Consider the following 18128-nt stretch of genomic DNA (forward strand, 5'->3'; position numbering starts at 1 on the left):
TTTTTTTTTAAAAACAACAAAAACCCCTCAGATCAAACCCTGTGCATTCTGAAACCTTCTTCTGAAAGTAAACAAATTGAAAGTCTTTGCACACTGCTCACACATTTTAAGGTGGCATTCGCTGTACTGCTATCTCTTTGTGCCTTTAAACATAACGTTTGCATACATTCTTTGCTCAAGAAAGCAATCAAATAATGATGTTCTCTACTTATTTAGTCATGCTTTATTGTGTGTGCCTCTCAGACCAGGGCAGAGTATTGCACACTGCAATTTGAATTTAGAAGTTGCCATATGAGTGTTTTAAAGAAAGTGAATGCTTTTAGGTGATGGAGTATGTTCTTTCCTTCAGGACAAGATGTTTTAAGCTGTCTTCCCCACTAGATGTACGATAAAACCACTTTTTCAAGCATTGGTAACCTGTTACAGTACTAGAGGGCTGTGGCATGCAGTGAATTTGGCTAGTTTGGTACAAGTTCCTCACTGCTGAACATGTTATGAATTGGACTCAGGTAATTTATGTATTAGCTGCTCAGTTTCTATCAATGTGAACTTGCTTAGTGAGAACTTGAATTTGTTTTGTTTCTATTGTTTTTGATTTTATAATTGCTCTTCCATGCTACAGAAACCTCTGGGTTGCCTTCTTTCTTCTTGCACTTTCCATGGGATAGGTCATTCTTCTGGTGCTGTGCTTTCTGCACTGTAGCATCGGCCTCCCCTTCTCCAGAAATGAGGTGGGGAATGGATGGATTGCTTTCGAGGGGTCTGAAAAGCAACGAAGAGCAGCAAGGTTACATTTCAGGAGTAACAGCTTTCCTCCTGGAAAATCTTACAGGACCTGTGAAGCTGAAAGACTGTAAACTAGTGTAGTGTAGCCACTGATGGCATTTGATAATGTAAGTTTAATTTGTCATGCTAAGATGATAAACAAAAAGGTTCTTCCTTGTAAGTTGCTACTAGCTTGTGTAGAAATCTAATACTTTGTGCTGTTTATTGGATTCATACTAGTATCCTCTTTTCTGAGCTTGCTATCTGCTCCAAGAATATTGGTTTAAGTTACTCATTTTTAAAGGCAAAGTATCTTAGTAATGAACAAATTACTGATTTGCATTTGTGGCAGTGGTTGCTCACAGAATCTGTCCTGAAGAAGGTGGCTGACTTCATTGAAGGTTTGTTACAAGTTAATAATCATACAATCAGAGACAGATAGCAGCAGGTAGTGGAACCAGCTTGTCTTAAGTGGGGAAATATGACTAGTGTGATGGAGTTATTTTTCATCAGCCCTTGTCCTTCCTTGCTTTGGTCATACTTGTACATGGTTTAGGTAATATGTTTACTGATGCTTTTCATGACCTACGCTCATACGATGTGCACCTGTGTTTTCCAGATAGTGGTGCTTTTCTCCTCAGCTGGTGTCTGTAAAAGAATATTATGTAGAGCAGTTGGCCTGTGTCCTCCGATGCAAATCAAGTAACTCATGTGATCTGGCTGCTCTCTGCAGGCTGATGGCAGCTCGTAAGTTTAGAAAACAAGTTTATTTGAGAATTTATGTAAATTCTTTGTAAGAATGAGAGCACACAGGGGACAGAAGGGAAATCACCTTGCTGGAAACCCCCAGAGCAGATCTTGATTATATTCTGTACCAAACTGAAGTGTCTGAATTTGAACCCTTAGTTTTTAAGTTCACGCTTTTAACGAGCCTAAAAATCCCAAAGCCTGCCAGTCTTGAGGATGGGATGATGATCTGTTCAACATGAGTATGGTGTAGAAGAATCACAAATACTTTAGTTTCTTAGTGATGTGCATCCCTTATTTTCCTTTAAAACTTGAAAGTTTACTAAAATACAAGATTATATTTTATTCAAGGTATGAGTAGCAGGAGAGGGAGAGAAGAATGTAATCTGTTAAAGTGAAATTTGGTAAAGAGCTGTCCTTGAAGGTTTGTGTGGACATATCTGGGTGGCTCTGAAGATTAGCTGTCCCATTTTGATAAGAAATGCCAAAAGATAACTGGGCTCAAATGTGTTTAAATAAGCCTAGAAAGTGACAGTGTTGCAAAAGAATGAGGAGAAAAATATTTTGTTTAACTGAATTGAGCTGAGATCTGTGTAGGTAAACTGTTGATACTTCTGCCCTCTTCTAGCTGGGATGGGGTATTTCCCTAAAGCAAAGCGTGTGAAAGAATAAGCTACCATCAACAGAAAGGAAAGGCCTTTGGGTGGGGGGAGTCTACGAAGCGTTGGGACACCAGCAAAGGCAATACTAGAAATGCCCTTTTTGAAAGGTTTGTGTCTCTGCAGTGCAGATGATTCCCTGAGGTTTTTAACGTGAGGGTTAGGTGAGGAGCAAGGGAAGAATGCAAAAAAGAGGATGAGCATTTCTAGATCTGATGGGGGTTTGTGTTCTCTCAATGGTCTTAATTTCTGTAGATTCATTTAACAGTCTCCAGAGAGTTCGCTGCTCTGCTGGAAGAAGAGCATTTTAATGTTAAAGCCCTATCTGCAGTATTAATTTGCTACCCAGTTACTTAAGCAAGGCTGTGTTCACAAGCTTTACGTGACAGAACCACGAGTGGAGAATGGCTGTCTCAGTGCTGTGCTATCGCAGTGTGTGTGCTAGGTTAATATTTGGAGCACTTGTGCTTCAAACAAATTCCTACACCCATGGTTTCATGAGAAAAGCTCTTCAATGGAGAGCTCAGGTTTTGCCTGAGCATCCAGCTCTTCAAAGAAATAAAGCTCTGTTTCCTTCTAGCAGTCTGTGTGCTTCTGAATGAGACTGTCTGTAGCGTTTGCTCTCAATTTGATCTTTAAGTTCTCCTTCTCCTTGGAGAAACCTCACTCACGAACAGTGGGTAGAGAACTATTCTGGGACCTGCTCTAACCTACTGCTGAACAGGATGTTAGAGAAGAAATTGCTAGACCTCGCTTTCCAGTGATCCTGAGGTCTGTGTGACTTTAGCAAATGCTTCTGGCTCAAACTGTGAATTCCCTGAACAACGAGGGATTGTCTGTGGATGTAGTGTTTAATGCAGATCAGGGTTTTTTTAACCTGTTAGTTAGAATCAGCGCTGCTATGGGAAGTGCTGCTGCTTGGTGTAAAACTGCTCCAGTCTTTCATTTGCCTTCCTTACTACTACCATAAATGGCCATACTGTAAAAACAGTTGTTGACTGCGTGTGGTGTTTGGTTATGTAGCACCTCAGCTCAATGTTTACTTGCAGTTTCTTGATGTGGTTTGTAATAGATGTGGCTTTTTGTAATGTGAAAGTAGGTATTTGCACATAAAACTGCAGTTTGTGGCATGGTATAGCGTGGAGCACATCTTAACAGGAGAGTAAGTCTGCTAATGCTGGTCTTTAGCACACTGTGTCGCTGGGTTTTGTTAATTGAATGACTGTGGTGCCTTATGGGAGATGCATTTATTTTTTTGCCTTGGTTATAACAGCACTTGGTTTGGGGGTAGTTATATTCTCACTGAAGTAAAACAGTTGCTATTAAGATAATACATTCTCTAAAAGTATCTAAGACAGGATTAACGCCTAACTGCTTAGGTCCTCCAGCTCAAGGGTCATGTGAAGTATTAATCTAACACTGTTAATGCTGTGGATGTTAAGTAATGTTATTTATCTCTATCTTTTTCTATTCCATGCAGTGTCTATGATAATTCCAAGCAAAAAGTAAGCTTCCTCCGAGTTTCCCATGTGTTTCCCTGCCCTGTGATTTGGGGTGATGCTGACTAAGAGTGGTACTACACCTGCAGGTGTAGAGACGAAGGGGAAGAAACACTGTGGTTGGTTTTAGTATAAGCAAATGTTTTGCTGGTAAATACGCTTTTTTTAGGTGAAAATTGATGCTTGCTTAAATATGTAGTCTGAATACTGAAGGCAAAAGTGTTTTTAATAAAATTTGAGAACATAAGCATATTTCCATTTGACACTCTTTTAGACTTTTAAAATCTGAAGTTGCTGAAGCTGAAAATCGTGGCACTGCTTAAGAGCATTTGAATTGTGCTTACTGGGGCTTTAGGATCTCATCCTTTTCCCTGGAGATCAGCTACCAAGCTGACTTTATCGTGACAGTGCTTGTAACCAGTTCTGCGCTATGAAATCCTTCTCACATTTCAGGAATAGCCACCGTAAAACCACTCAGTAGTTTCTGGTTCCTGGAATTTGAGTCTGTACACCTTTCCCCATATGTCAGTTGCGACAATATCGATCACGTTGTGCTTTTAAAGCCTTCCTTAACGGGGAGGATAACTCCAATCAAGAACTTGGTTCTGTCAAGGTCCCCTGTAAACGTTCCTGTTATGAACGATTTGTTTCCGTGACTGCCACGCTGCTGGGGTTGTGCCTGTGTGCAGCCGCTTGCTTGGTAGAACAAAAGGGAGAGCCATCCGTCCATCCTCTGCCAGGAAAGCATCTCCCCCTCGCTTGTCATGTAATCCTGCTGTTGATGTGACTTTGTGCACACTGTGAAAATGATTTGGGTAAAATAGATACTGCCCAGTTTGGTATTCTTGAGCTAAGGATAAGCAAGTATGGTTTGGGGGTGAGGTGCACAGAAAATGTTAGATTGTATGTAAACTTCAGGTGGTAGCTTGCAAATTCACTGGTTTAAAAGTGAGTTTGCTGATTCTGAGCAACTTTGTGCCACTGTGGTATGGATGTAAGTGTGGCACAGGTATGGGCACAGACCTGAAAGAGAAATAAACTGTAGGGGCTGGAGCTACTGCAGGGCAGTGCATTTGGGTTGAGTTGTGGGACACTGACACAAGAACAGTAACTTCTAAGACTTCACAACCATGAGTCTGGTGGTTTGTTTGTTGTTGTTGTTTTTTCTTCTATTTAGGATAAATTTTTCCCTTTTACCTCTTGTATTTCTTCGAGGAACTTCAGCTAGCTGTCTCTGATGTAAAAATTCCAATGCACATGGTTTTGCTTCTGAAAGGTCAGAAATGAAATGGTACTTTTTCTGTTATAAACAATCCTCATGCACTGTACTGCAACTTATCCCTTGACGAGAAAACCAGTCTGAATTACACTGTTGTCAGATGTGAAGGAGTAATAACCTTTGATCTGGAAATGTGTTGCTGGTGGTAGTAAGAGAGACATATGAAGACATTCTCCAAGGACATTAAGATTTAACTTCTCTGCAAGCACTGATTAAGCTTGAAAGAAAAGCATTGTACTCTTTGGTATCTGTGATGGAAAATACACAGTATTACTTTTTTCACAGTGGTTTGTCCAGCTGAAGCTTCGTTTCAGTTACACAAGTCCACACTGCAGGTTCCTTGAACTCTGTATATTGGATTTCTAATATTTTGTTCTTGTAGAAACCTGGAGGTTTTGAAACTAGTGGTATTAATTTGAACCACTACTTAGGAAGCAGTAGTGTCTATATGTATGAGACTAACCTCTGTTTAAAAGACTTGTGCTTTTTGAGAGCCATCGTGCCTCATCATGATTTCAGGTCAACCTGCAGCACCAAAATCTCTGTGTCAGATATCTCTCTGCTGAGATGGGGTAGGATTTCTCTGTCTTCTCTATTCTCAGGGGTGGAATAACTTCTCACATCGCTCTGCTAAATTTGGTTGACAATGACCAAGTCCGGTCTTTTTTTTTTATTTTTTTTTTAATTTTTTTTATTTCCCCTCTGTCAGAATCGAATCTGCTTAATGCTGTGCCCAAGCAGTTGAACAAAACAAAGAGGATGCTTGTGTGCCAGGAAGGTCTGAACACATTGTCCCTAGTGCAAGAAGGCTTACACAGCCTGCTCTGCCTCAGAAGGGATCTCCTTCCTTTCTTCTCACTCTAACAATTAGGTGGGTTAACCCGACACCTTAGGTTAGACACAAGACAAAAAAATACTCTTAAGCTTTTTGTTGTTTGGCTGCAAATCGCAAACTAAGGTTATGAGTGCTTCTCCTTGATGTACCTGGGTTAAAAACCTGATGCTGAAATGTCAGTCTCTTGGGAAAACCTCTCTTTGCAGAGAGGACGTTAACGCTACGGACCTTATTGCTGGGCTTGGCAGTGACTGGCACATAAATGCTCTTTTTTTCTTCCTGGCCCTGCCGGAGCTGCTGAATCTGAAAGTACAGGTTGCACAGAAAAAATACTTGTTGACCAGTACAAATTCTCCCCCTACTGAGGTTTTAGTGCTTAGATGCAAACTTCTGAGAAATGGTTTTTGGGAGGCGGAAAGCACGTTTATATCTTAGAATGGAGTGTGACAACTGAATCGGATGTGCAAAAATACCTGGTGTTGGGGCATGGTGGGTACTGACTGCAGAGCTGCCGCGGCGGGGTCCATCAGCCTGGTTTGGTGTGGCTTTCACGCCATGTCTGTTGTGGTGCCATGAAAACTTAAGAGACTTCCCTGTTAAAAGTGTGCGTTTAGAGCTTTATCACTGTTGTAGCTTTTTTAGCATGAACTTTTTGTTGACAGCGTTCCACCTGCAAGCTGTTCAGATACCCGTTTCCAAGGGGAAGTTGCCTGGTATGTTTTCATTTTAATTGATTTTGCTGCACGCTTTATCATTATAATATGTGCATCATGAGGCTTCAGCCATTGGCACTCCTGAATGATTAGCACACTTTCAAGAAGTCCATTATTTCATAGGTAGGCAACCAGATCTTTCTTTGGCATTTAAAATTTTCATGACTCAAAAAGATAGCTGCTTTGTGTGTTTTACATAGCTGGGCAAGGATTTGAAGGGAAGGGTAGTAATAATTAGCCTTGCTAATGAAAATAGATGGCTAAATAATACAGTTGCCATTTCAGCATTCTTGGCACTTCTCGTTATGGCACTTTCAAAACTTAAAGATTATAGTAATTGTCTGTACTCTGCGAAATAAGTCTAGACAGTGTAGTCTCAGGCCAAAAGGTTGGAGTTGAATAAATACATAATTTGGGAAAATAAAGCTATTAGAACTGTGCTTATCTTCTGACACAGTAATTCTTATTAGATATAAGTGCTATTTTATAGGGTTTTTTTCTAAATAATTAGCTTCTAATGATCAGTCAATAAATCTTGAAAAAATAAAGTACTCCAGACTTCGCTAATGAAGCTGAATGTTTTAATGTTGGATATTGTCCAAGTTGGCATTCAAAAATTTTGTGGGATTAACTGTGGTAATAGATAAAAAAATACAGAACAAGAACTAGTGTATTGCTACCTATGACTACAGTGATCTCATAGTATAAATGAGGTGTGTTATTGGCTCCGAAAGAGTCATCCTAACTTTTAATTATATATGTGTTAATGATTCTGTGTCTCTCTTTTCTAACAGAAGAAGTGGTGTGATGGAAACCTCTAGAAGCTTTCAGTCTTGGTTCAGTCCCTGTTTGGCACTGCATATGTGTATATACATATGTATAAATATATATATGAGCTGGGGGAAAAGGCATCTTTTAGTGATGTGCTGTGAGCTTTCTTGAAGTGTCTGGACATTTAAATGTAGTTGCAGTTGACTAGTATTTGGGTGGGGGATTTAAAAAAAATTTTTAGTTAGCAATTTGAGGTGTTTGGTCTCCTGATCGTGCTGCAAAGTCTGGAGTGGGAGTGACAAAACCTCTTCCACTGGCAAGAAGTTGCTAATGTAGTTCAATTGTATTGTGAAATACCATCTATGAATATTTAATCCTAACTTGAATCATGCTAGAAAAATGTGGGCTCTGGGTTTAAAGGACTAGTTAACCTGGCTGTATCTCAGTGTTAAGCAAACGTTTTAAGAGGAAGAACGTGGAGAACTTGCCTCCCTCAGGCTTTCTACCTGAATCTTTCTGCTGAGCTGTGGTCCAAGCCCTCATCTGCTTCCGAGCTATTCCAAACCTACACTGACAGTGGCGCCTGGCTTTGAAGAGAACTGAAATGCAATAGTACAGATGCAAGAAGGCTTTTACTACCCAAGACAGATCTTTACTTGCTACTTTCAGAAAAAGAAAGATATTAACTTCAGAAATTTTTGACCTTAGCTTGCTGTGAAGGCCCAGGGCTTGAACATTTTCAGGTACTTAAAATATGAAGTAGGAGTCAACGTTAATAAAATCCACTGGAGTTGCTGAAGTGAGGCTTTGTTTTACTGGCTTGTTTGGGCTAGAAAAACTTCTTACTGCATTAATGTAGTTACGTGGGTCTAAAGGTTCATAACCTAGGCTAAACAGTCTGAAAAGTCCAATTAACAAGCAATTTGTTTGCAACCTGAACCTATTTTAAAGGTTCTGATTTGACACGAGTACCTGCACTCTCCTCCAGAGTTTATTTTTGCCATGGAATTAACTTTTTCAGTCTGCGTTTCAGTTCTTCCAGTACTTCCTCAAGGAGTTGTGAAGTGGCTTCTTTCTTAATAGGCTGTAAATGCCCTAAACGTTGGTCACCTCATGGCTCTAATCTGAATTCTGTTGTTGGTTATGTTTTAGTTAGGTGTAAATTTATTATTTATTTATTAGCATTTATTTATTATTTAGGTCTATTTTAATTCATTCTAAGTCTTACCCTGTTACTATACTTACATTTATAAATCAAAAGGTCTCACATTGCACCATATATCTTGACGTGTTCTAATGAGAAAAAGGTATTCCAGTAACTTTGCTTCTCACCAGGGGATTTTCTGAGTAACCTTACTTTCCTTTTGCTTATAGCTGTATATTCTCATTCTCTGGTTATACGCATATCCTAAAATCAGATATGCACTTTTTAAAAGAGATTGTGGGCTTCTTGAGGTAAAAACTTAGTTCATCCTGAAGAGTTTGTGTGAGCTGCTATGTTGAAAACTGTCTGAACGTGATAAAATTTTATGGATTAAAAAACATTATGTAGTGAATATTTTAAACATTCCTTGAACTGCAAGTGACCAAGATCAGGAAGATTAAGTACTTGGTACATTCGTAGTTCTTGCACATATTTACTGGGAAGCAAAGACAAAATTAAATGAAATCCAAGACTCATCTATGCTTGCAGTATAGAGTGCATTTTATAGTCAGACGTGTTTTAACTTGAGAAATTGCATAGCTGCCTTCAAAGAACTTTGTAGGTGCTTACTGGCATTCAAAGGCATTAATTTGAGGCATTACAAAGAAGTCTTAACAGACAGTGAAAGTGTACGTTCTCTGATCTTGAGTAATGAAAACTGCATCACCAGGAAGCAGTCAGAAGGCCAAAGTTCAGTGCACGTATTGCTTAAAACAGATCTCTGTGAGTGTACTCGGTGTTTGGTGTGGTTTGATTTTGAGGAATTTGATGAGAATTATAAATAGGAGGCAAATGTTCACAGGCTGGTGAACTGCTAATACTGAGTTGATGTACAGTGTGGAGAGCTGTAAGCTAGTAACTGAAAGAAGACATAAGCATAGTGCAGATCCCGTTGGAGTTTAAAAATGAAAGTTGTTTTTTAAAAAAATATCAATCTGCTGTTTCTTAAGGAAGATAGTATTTAAAAAGATGTTCATATGCATTTCAAAAGATAGATTAAAAAACCTCACTCTCATCTGTATTCATGTTATATGCATGTAACCAGTACCCACTCTGTCCATAATTCTGGTGTTGAGGCTGCACTAACACTTTACAACAGTACCCTAACAGTATGTTCAAGCTTGGCAGGATTTTAGCAAAAAGGCATGTAATCTTTTTCAATAAAGTAGTTGTAATAGTTATTCTTTAAACCTCTATGATTTGAACATGCACTGAGAGGCTGCCTGAGTTATATTTTGAAGATGTTTTCTTTTTCCCAAGTGAGTCTGATGTCTCTGGGTGGATTCTTAGTTGTTGTTTTGTTGTGTTTTTTTTTTTCCCCACAGAATCTTGTAATTATCAGTTTAGCAGTTAGAAACTCTCTAGACTTCTACCTGTAAGCTCGAGCTAGCTGTTTTGTAAGTAGCTCCTTGGGTGCTGCTAGCTTAGAGGGAGGAAAGAAAGGAGATGCTGTCCTGCTGGTGTGGCTCAAGCAGGATTGAAGAAGGTAAAGCTGCCTTATTTATTACAGGTAGCAATTAGGGGAAGGCCAAAACTGAACAAACAGTTTTGGGGAGTCTTGAAAGGTGTTGAGCTGATGGATGTTCCCTTTCTGAGCATGTGAGTCAGTTTGATTTCAGTCTTTCATCTTCCTGAGTCTTAGTCCACTGTGTGACCTGCACAATAAGTTGATGCTGTAGAACCAACGTGGCTCTTAAATCCTTAACACAAGCCAGTCCTGCTATGGATGAAATCTGTGGAATTTTCTAGCATACGGGTATCTAGATAAACATGACTGGAAATAACTGTGTTTATGGATACGAAGTTCAAGTCTTCATCTAGTAAGTATGAAAATTAATGGTGTGTAGGCAGAATTTGGATATTAGTCTTCAGATTGAAGACACATTACCCTCTGTACCCTTTCCCCCCTCGCTCCCCCTGTCCTAACTCAGGTTTCCCAACACCCATGAGGGAAACAAAGTTAGTTTTGCTTTTAGGTCCTTCGGGTAGTGACCACAACAAAGCCCATACAGAAAAGAGTGATGTTATATTTGGCTGTGTGCAATAAATACGCCCATGCACTGAACACAGATTTTGCAATGGTTTTCTTCTGATGTGCCTGTTCAGTGATCACTGTATAGGGAAGGGCAGGGAGTGGAGACAGGGGGAGAGAGGACTATGTGGCTATATAATAGGACTAATTTGTGCTTTGTTTAGTGTTTCCAGACCAAGCGCAAGCTCTTGACAATCCTTGCATTGCATAAAAAAGTTAAGGGGAAGACTTGTTTGTACATACTTAACAAAGTCAGATGTTGTTTTTGTATCCTACCATATCTTATTTAGAATTTAAGTTTTGTATCTCTTCTGTCTTTGAATTATGTATTGGGTGATAATCTAATGGATGCACTCTGAGGCTGCCATTCTTTGTTAGTCTTCTTCAGCAGAACCATTGAGATTTGATTAAGCATGTGCTTGATCATAAATATCCATATTGTACGTATATGTAATGCTAGTTCTTCAGGAACAAATAAAAGAACTTTTCAACTTGTGTATTAACTTCCAAAGGGTTTGCCTTGTATATGGCTCATGACATCTTTCTTTCACTATAACTTTCTTCAGTTTTATCCTTTTCTCTTTCTCTCAGTTGTCACTGTTCATGAAGTCACCAAGTGTTTCACATCATTGGGTAATTGTAATTGTGGTTATAACTGACATCTATTTCCCTGGATAGCCGTAACAACGCTGGCAGTATACATTAGAACAGTGGGAAGCAGTGTAAATTGAGGGAAGCATCACTGCTTACAAACTCTTAAGTATCTTTTAATTAAATTTTTTTTGGAAGAAAGGAACAGGTCCTTTTACTATTTTTATAATTAAATTAACTCTTAAGTATGGGATGATTTGGAGTAGGACACACCTGGCCTTCTGTAGCATGATCTAGTGTTCTATTTGTTATCTCTACAGTCTGGTCTTTATCAGCGTAACTGTAGACCTTTGGTCCCTCACTCTCCATGATGTTCAGCACCAAAGTACTCCCCTCGCTCTACAAAGCGTGATGTTCATGCCAGCAAGGCACGCTGGGTGCTACCGGGAGCACTCCTGTTCCCAGCCATGCGGGGTGGCTGTGGGTGGCTCCTGCAGTCTCTGTGGTGGCTTGTGCAGTGCCTGAGCCCCTTGCAGAGGTGACACTCCCTGTCCTCCACCCCAGCAGCACCTGCTCCCACACTGACCAGTTAGACCTGTGTGGAAACCCCAGGTCCTAGTGAACCACTGGCTCTTGGGGAGGTCTGTGTTAAGCCTTTAACGAGCTTGTCAAAGGCTCTCTAATCAGTTGTGTGCTTTTTTGTTTGTTTTTTTCTGTGACCCAAATACATTGGGCTCCACAAAATACTGAACTTTTTATCTTTTGCTGTGTCTGTTCCTTACTGTGGAATGCAATTGGGGCTTAAGTTCACTTCTATAAGTCAGTTCAGGCTTTGTCCTGCATGATTTCCTTGTTTTCTAGCCAGCCAACTCAAATATTTCTAAAGAAATTAATTTAGGAGCCTCTTTTGTCATGTGAAAGGAGGTTCTTCCGTTAATCTCTTCAGGTGCTGAGGCCCTAGCAGCTGCTTTGCCTAATTCCTGGTTCTGCTGGGCAGGTTAGTTCTGGATCAGGGCCAGAGCAGTGCTTGAGTGAGGTGGCATGTTACTGCCACCTGTCCTCTAGGAACATGTCTGTGGTGACACTGAACTTGTTTGTGCTCCTCTAGGGACAGGGATGGAAATGTGGATTAAAGCTCCTTGGAATAGTCTCTAACCTCTCCTCCAGCCTGGAGGAGGGCACGATGTGACACTGGTCACGTTGGTATAGACTTGGCTGCTGTGTCACTCTTCTTAGGCAGAAGAGCTGAAGGCAGCAGCTGTAAGATTCCATAGGTGGCAAAGCAGTGAAGGTTACACATTGATTTATGCCATCAGTCATTTAGATCTTGATCGTGTTCTGAGAAAGCTTTTACCATGTAGCCAAGTACCTCAAACAGAAAGGTGTTTGCTTATCGTCCCACTAACAGTCCAGGACACCATAGTTCTGGTCTTGAACTCCAGCACTGACTTTGTCTATGACTTGGATCAAATGTCAGAAATACTAATTCACATGAAGAAAGGTGTTTAGAAGACAACTTGGCCAAGTTTCTGTCTTTTTCTGGATTAAGTATTTTTGATCTGATCAATGTGACGTGTGATAGGGCCATAGCTGATGCTGTTACTCGTTCTATGCCCATGGTGTGAAGACATGCCACTACAGATCCTGAGTTGGACTTTAAATCTGCTAACTGGGACATGAGCAAACAAATGCTATTGGTGAGGTGTAGAGGAAACAAGGAAGAAGCTAGAAAAGAGATGATATTAGTGACAGTCAAAGGAGAAACTGCCAAAATAAATACTCTGTCAAGTAGCACTTACCAGGAGATGCCTTGGGATAATGTATTTCAGGTATGTGGGAATGTGCTCAAGTATAAAGCTGAAGCTTTGGTGTGTAGCATTCACCAACTTTTTTTTTTTTTTAAGTTCTGACTTACAAATTACAGCTGGGAAGGATTTTTGGGCTATTTGCAATGCTGAAATTGTAGATGTTATTTAAATCCAGAGCTGGTCTGTAACTTCAGCTGGAGGGTGGAAACCCTTCCATTTCCTTGCCTCCACTGGGTTGAAACCAAAATTTTAAACATGTGGAAAAAATATAAGCAACTAGTGACTCTTTGAAACATTAAGTATATATTTAGTAAATACAAATGGAGATTATAGACACAGCAAGGATGAGTATGCATTTTGGCATGTACCACTCCTTTAACTTACTCATAGTGGTGTGCTCCTGCTGTGCTGGGCTGCCTTTCATTGCATGCCCTTCAAGCTTTGTGTAAAGATCTGGACTGCAGCTTATAGCAGCTCCCTGTTGATAGCGTCTGACTTCTCTCTTGCCTTAAAACCTAAATGTTGGTGCAAAAGAAAGTAATCTAGTGGCTTTTGTGGACTGTTGATGAAGGTAATGAAGAACAAATAAGAAAAGCTGCATAAAAGCTGTGAAACTTCACAGGGGTTCTCCATCTTTCCATGTAAGATGTCTTCACTTAGATAGTTGTTTTTATTAATTTATGGAGTGGGACTCCTGAGCCTGTAAGTGAGTCCAGCTAATGGAGGAATTCCCATATGTGTATTAAAGGCAGCATAACCAAGGGGGAAGACGATAAACTGAAAGCAGATTTTTCACACGTTCTCTTTGCCAAAAGGCTTGAGTGATTACAACAATGATTTAGGGGTTGCTATTACTTTAAATGGAGAGAGACTGATGGAGCAGTATTCGGCATAGTGGTGCCGTCATTTCCCGAGCACTGCAAGCAGAGACTCCTGCGAAGGTCAGGAGATTTTGTTGAAATACGTTTTCAGATGATAAGCGTGTGTATAGGAAGGGGTTGTGGTGGTGGGTTGCCCAGTTGCAAGTGATGTAGGTGGTGTGGGGATGAGGGGTTTGTGGTTTTTTGGGGGGTGTTTTTTTGTTTGTTGTATTTTTTGTTTTTGTTTTTTCCTCTGCAAAAGGGCTTGTATCCTTGGCAGGCTTTCCCATCTCTGGACTTGATTGCTTCAGCAGTCTTAGAAAGAGAAAACCTAGAAAACTTGTTGCATAATATTTTGGGTAAATTGAATGGCTGATGAGACTACTGGGCTCAGCTTCTCATTTCCCTTCTAGGAGGTGGGTGGAAAGAGCCTTGATTTTGCTAGTGATTAAGGGAGTGGTATAACAGAAGAGCATGTTCTAGTTACTGTCTTCGTAGAAGAAATCTAGTTTCTTCTAATTATTTCCTGCAGCCGGTCGCCAACGGCAGTGGAGCTCAGCTCCTGCGATTCATACGGAAACTCAACTGCTCCTGGGAGAGTGGATCTGGCAGCCTGGTCTGTAATGGGTCACCCTCGAGTGCTCTACTGTGTGTTGTACCAGCTGGCTCCCGGACACCGGCTGTAGCTTTCTAGTCCTTTGTAGTTCAGCGGGGCAGCTGCTCTGCAGGGTTGGGACTGGCACATGGGGCTTTCACAAAGGAGGCAGCAGTGGGCAGGCCTGGGTGTTCAAACACTGTGGGGGGTGTGTGCTCCTCTAACTTGTCCAGACTCGGCATCCGTTTAAAGCCAGTGGGTTGGCAGTGGTTTGCGTCTGCTGGAATTGCATTCCTCTTAGACCTTTAAGCAGTTCTACCACAAACTCCTTGACTTCTACAAAACTACTTATGTTGGTGTATGGTCTTGGTCTTGCTGGGCGCGCAGGCACCTTCCCACGGTTGTAGGACATATTGAGAAGTAAAGTTACAGCCTCACAGAGCATTTCGGGATATGCTCTGCCATCCCTTAATTCTTTGAACACTGATTGTATAGCAGCAGTAAGGATCATTTCTGCTCAGATTGATAAATCTGTGTCTGCTACATCTAATTTCTGTAAATCAACCCTGACTGAGTAATGTCTGCAGGCTGTGGTTGTGCTCCCTGTGGCAAATAGTCCCAGTGTAATTCGGGAAGACTCCGTCAAAACCAGCAACTATTTCGGGCATGTTAGTTTAGTCCAATGCCTGGAGGTGAACCATGAGGCTAATTGCCTTGTAAACCTCTCTAGTGGCTGAGACAGGAGATTTGGCAGCGCAGCTCCGTGGCAGGGAAGAAACTGCTCATAAGAGGCTTGTTAGATGGGGGAGCTCTGGCATCTGATCATTCTGAATTTGAGGTGTGGCTGATGCTGGGTCAGGGCAATTTAGTCTTGTTCCCTTTTTTGAAGCAGAACTGTGTTCCATGTCTCTGTACCTAGTCTGGCACTCTCACTTTGTGTTTGTGTTTTTGTTTTTTTTAAAAAAAAATGCAAACAAACCAACAACCCCCCCAAAAAAACCCCAGACAAAAACCAATAAAAAACCAAACCAAAAGGTGGAGGGAATCACAGAAATACCCTGGAGATTACAGAACATGCTGCAGTTCTTGGCTCTTGGACAGGTAATAAGGAAAATATCAAGAATCTGTCTGAGGTTATTACGGTTTTCTTTTTCTGACCTCTTTCAGTGAAAATTGTTGCCCTTGTTTGGATATAAAATTGCTGGTTTAGGTGGTCTACTAATACTGATTCATGAATGTGAAATAAATTCATTCCAAATTCTCCCTTTTATTTAAAACTTGCCATACTTTACTGCTTTACAGATTTAAAGGGTCAAACAGTAACTTTGACTTCCACAGGATAAAGAAATGAAAGTTAAAGCTGGAGAGGGATAGGGAGTAACTTCAGTGTGCATGCTTTATCTTCCAAATGAGAGCCCTGAATTCTGAGATAGGCTGATAGCAACACCGCATTTTAGTCACCTAATGGTTTTTTTTTTTTTTGTAAATACCACTTTCTGTTTCCTTAATGAAACATAAATCCCCTTCCTTGTGATCATCCCTTCTAAAGTCAGATTCTGTAAATGATTTCATTTGCACATTTGTATGTTTATGTAAGTGAATTTCTCTTCCATTTTTCAAAGATTATTAAAGGCCACAGAAGACTTGAGACCTAATTTATAGTTTATGAATAAATTACTTCCTCAAAAAGTCTGTTCTTGAGCTGCTGGATAACACTTTGTCATGAATACAGGCAAAAGAACACTTTGAAGGCTGTGGATTTTTTTCCTCTCTTAAATTTTCAGAGATGCAAAGTAAAGGGACAATTTGCAGTTGGAACAGCATCTTCTGGGGGCTTGTTCTGTGGTGAGATGTTCTGCTGGCTGTAAATAGGTGCTCTTCTGCTGCAAAACTTGGACTTGTGCACGTGTTCCATTTGTGATCCCATGCCTGTTGGTTTGTTTGGGTTTTTGTTTTGGGTGGGTGGGGATTTTAGGGGGAGGATTGCTTAGCCTGGGTGAATGCTCTAAAACAATGGAGAAACCATTTCTTATCCAGAAATGAGCAAATGTCTTACAGCAGACACTGTGAGAAAGGAGTGAATTACAGCATCTCATGTGTCACAGGTATCTGATGGGACAGGCTGCTGGGATTTTATCCTCCTCAGAGAGGAACATGGTTGTTTTAATGTTACTGGTGCCTAAAGGTAGCTTGTTACACAGCAATGACTTTGATGCAGAGCTACCGAGACTACTGTGCATGTGTATCCAAGAGGACGGTTTACTGATGTCTCCCTAAAATGCAAAGGAGATGTGCAGAGCAGTTGAGTGTCTCTGCTGGAGGGTCAGCAGTTGTCAGTACGGTGCCAAATCTAAATGAATAGGTAACCAGCAACCCACAATGCTCTACCAGTAGCCAGCTGCATGATGGTGAGGTTGTGGTATATGAGCATAGGTGATGGATAGTATGCACAGCTGGTAAAGTGTGTTACAGCTCCCAATAAGGCAGCTGCAGCTCCATTGATGAGTTCATTAAATCAGAAACCTAGTGTGGACATGTCCAAACTGTGGGAGTCAGCTGGGTGCAGTCAGGACACAGTCCTGCAGCCAGCCCTCCTGGGCAGCTCCAAATCAAAACTGATTCAAAGCAAGAACAAATACAACTATGTTAATAAAACTGTATCTGCCAGAGCAGAGTTAATTGTGTTCTGCACTGACAGTGATGTGTCTGGAGAAGATCAGTAGGCTAGTGCTGTAATTTCAGTTATGTCTTTTTCTCTTTTCCCTACCATGACATCTGTTAGCTTGACTTCAAGTTTAGAGGAGCAGAACAGTGTTTTGTTGGTGTCTTTGAATTTGTGTGATGAGAAAGAACTTCAGTGAGAACTATGAATTTTGACATCAGTAAGGACATACACTTCATTTTTGGTGATACCTTCAAGATGCAAGAACACCACTCCCCCTTTTTTGCTTCCTGGGAACCCATATGTAGTTTTAAAGCATTCCTGTTTCCTTCCTGGCTTACAGAACTGAGTAATATACACAAGTGGTGGTACTCCTTCAGTTACTGTGGTGTTCATCTGTCTGCGTATGTGATGTGGTTGTCTGAACAGTCAGGGTAGCACACATCCCCAGTGCCTGCCACATGGGCATAACAAATCTGATCAAATTCCTACCACTCTGTGCTCAATGTGCTTTAGTTTTGGGTGAAGACGACTGCTATGACTGCATGCAAGCTAAAAATGCATCCTTTGAAATCTCAACTTGTCTTCTTCAGATAGTATTGTTACCCCAGTGTTCAATCCCCGGTCACCCAGTCTCTGGAAGGATGCACCACAATGTGCTTTTGCTCTGCAGGTTGGGGGATAAGTAACAGACTGGCAGTATCTGGTGGAGCCTCGTGCTTAGGCAGTGGATGACGCAGGCGTTTCATGGCAGATTTTGCTTTCAGGAGTTGTGTTTTTGGAGGATGTGTGTTCTTAGTCATTAAAATCAGGAGAGAAATTCTGGGAACAAGGTTGAGGCACTAAACTTTATTCGTCTTACAAACTAAGTGCCATTTGTGCTGTGTGGAGCTGTTGCTAGAAATTGTTATAAAACTGCTAGAGGATTCTAGGAACAGCTGGGAAAATCCTGGCACTTCCTAGAAATTACTGGCTCTGGGATTGGGGGAGGAAGTCCTGGAAACTTTTGAGAATTCAGAAAAACTTCTCAACCCTACCAGACGTTCAGAGAAACTTAGCAGTTACTAGAGACCTTAAAAGCCACTAGAAATTGAAAGTTTCTGGGGAT

The sequence above is a fragment of the Antrostomus carolinensis genome, unplaced genomic scaffold, assembly GCF_000700745.2.
Source record: "Antrostomus carolinensis isolate BGI_N321 unplaced genomic scaffold, ASM70074v2 scaffold24290, whole genome shotgun sequence".
Taxonomy (NCBI): domain Eukaryota; kingdom Metazoa; phylum Chordata; class Aves; order Caprimulgiformes; family Caprimulgidae; genus Antrostomus; species Antrostomus carolinensis.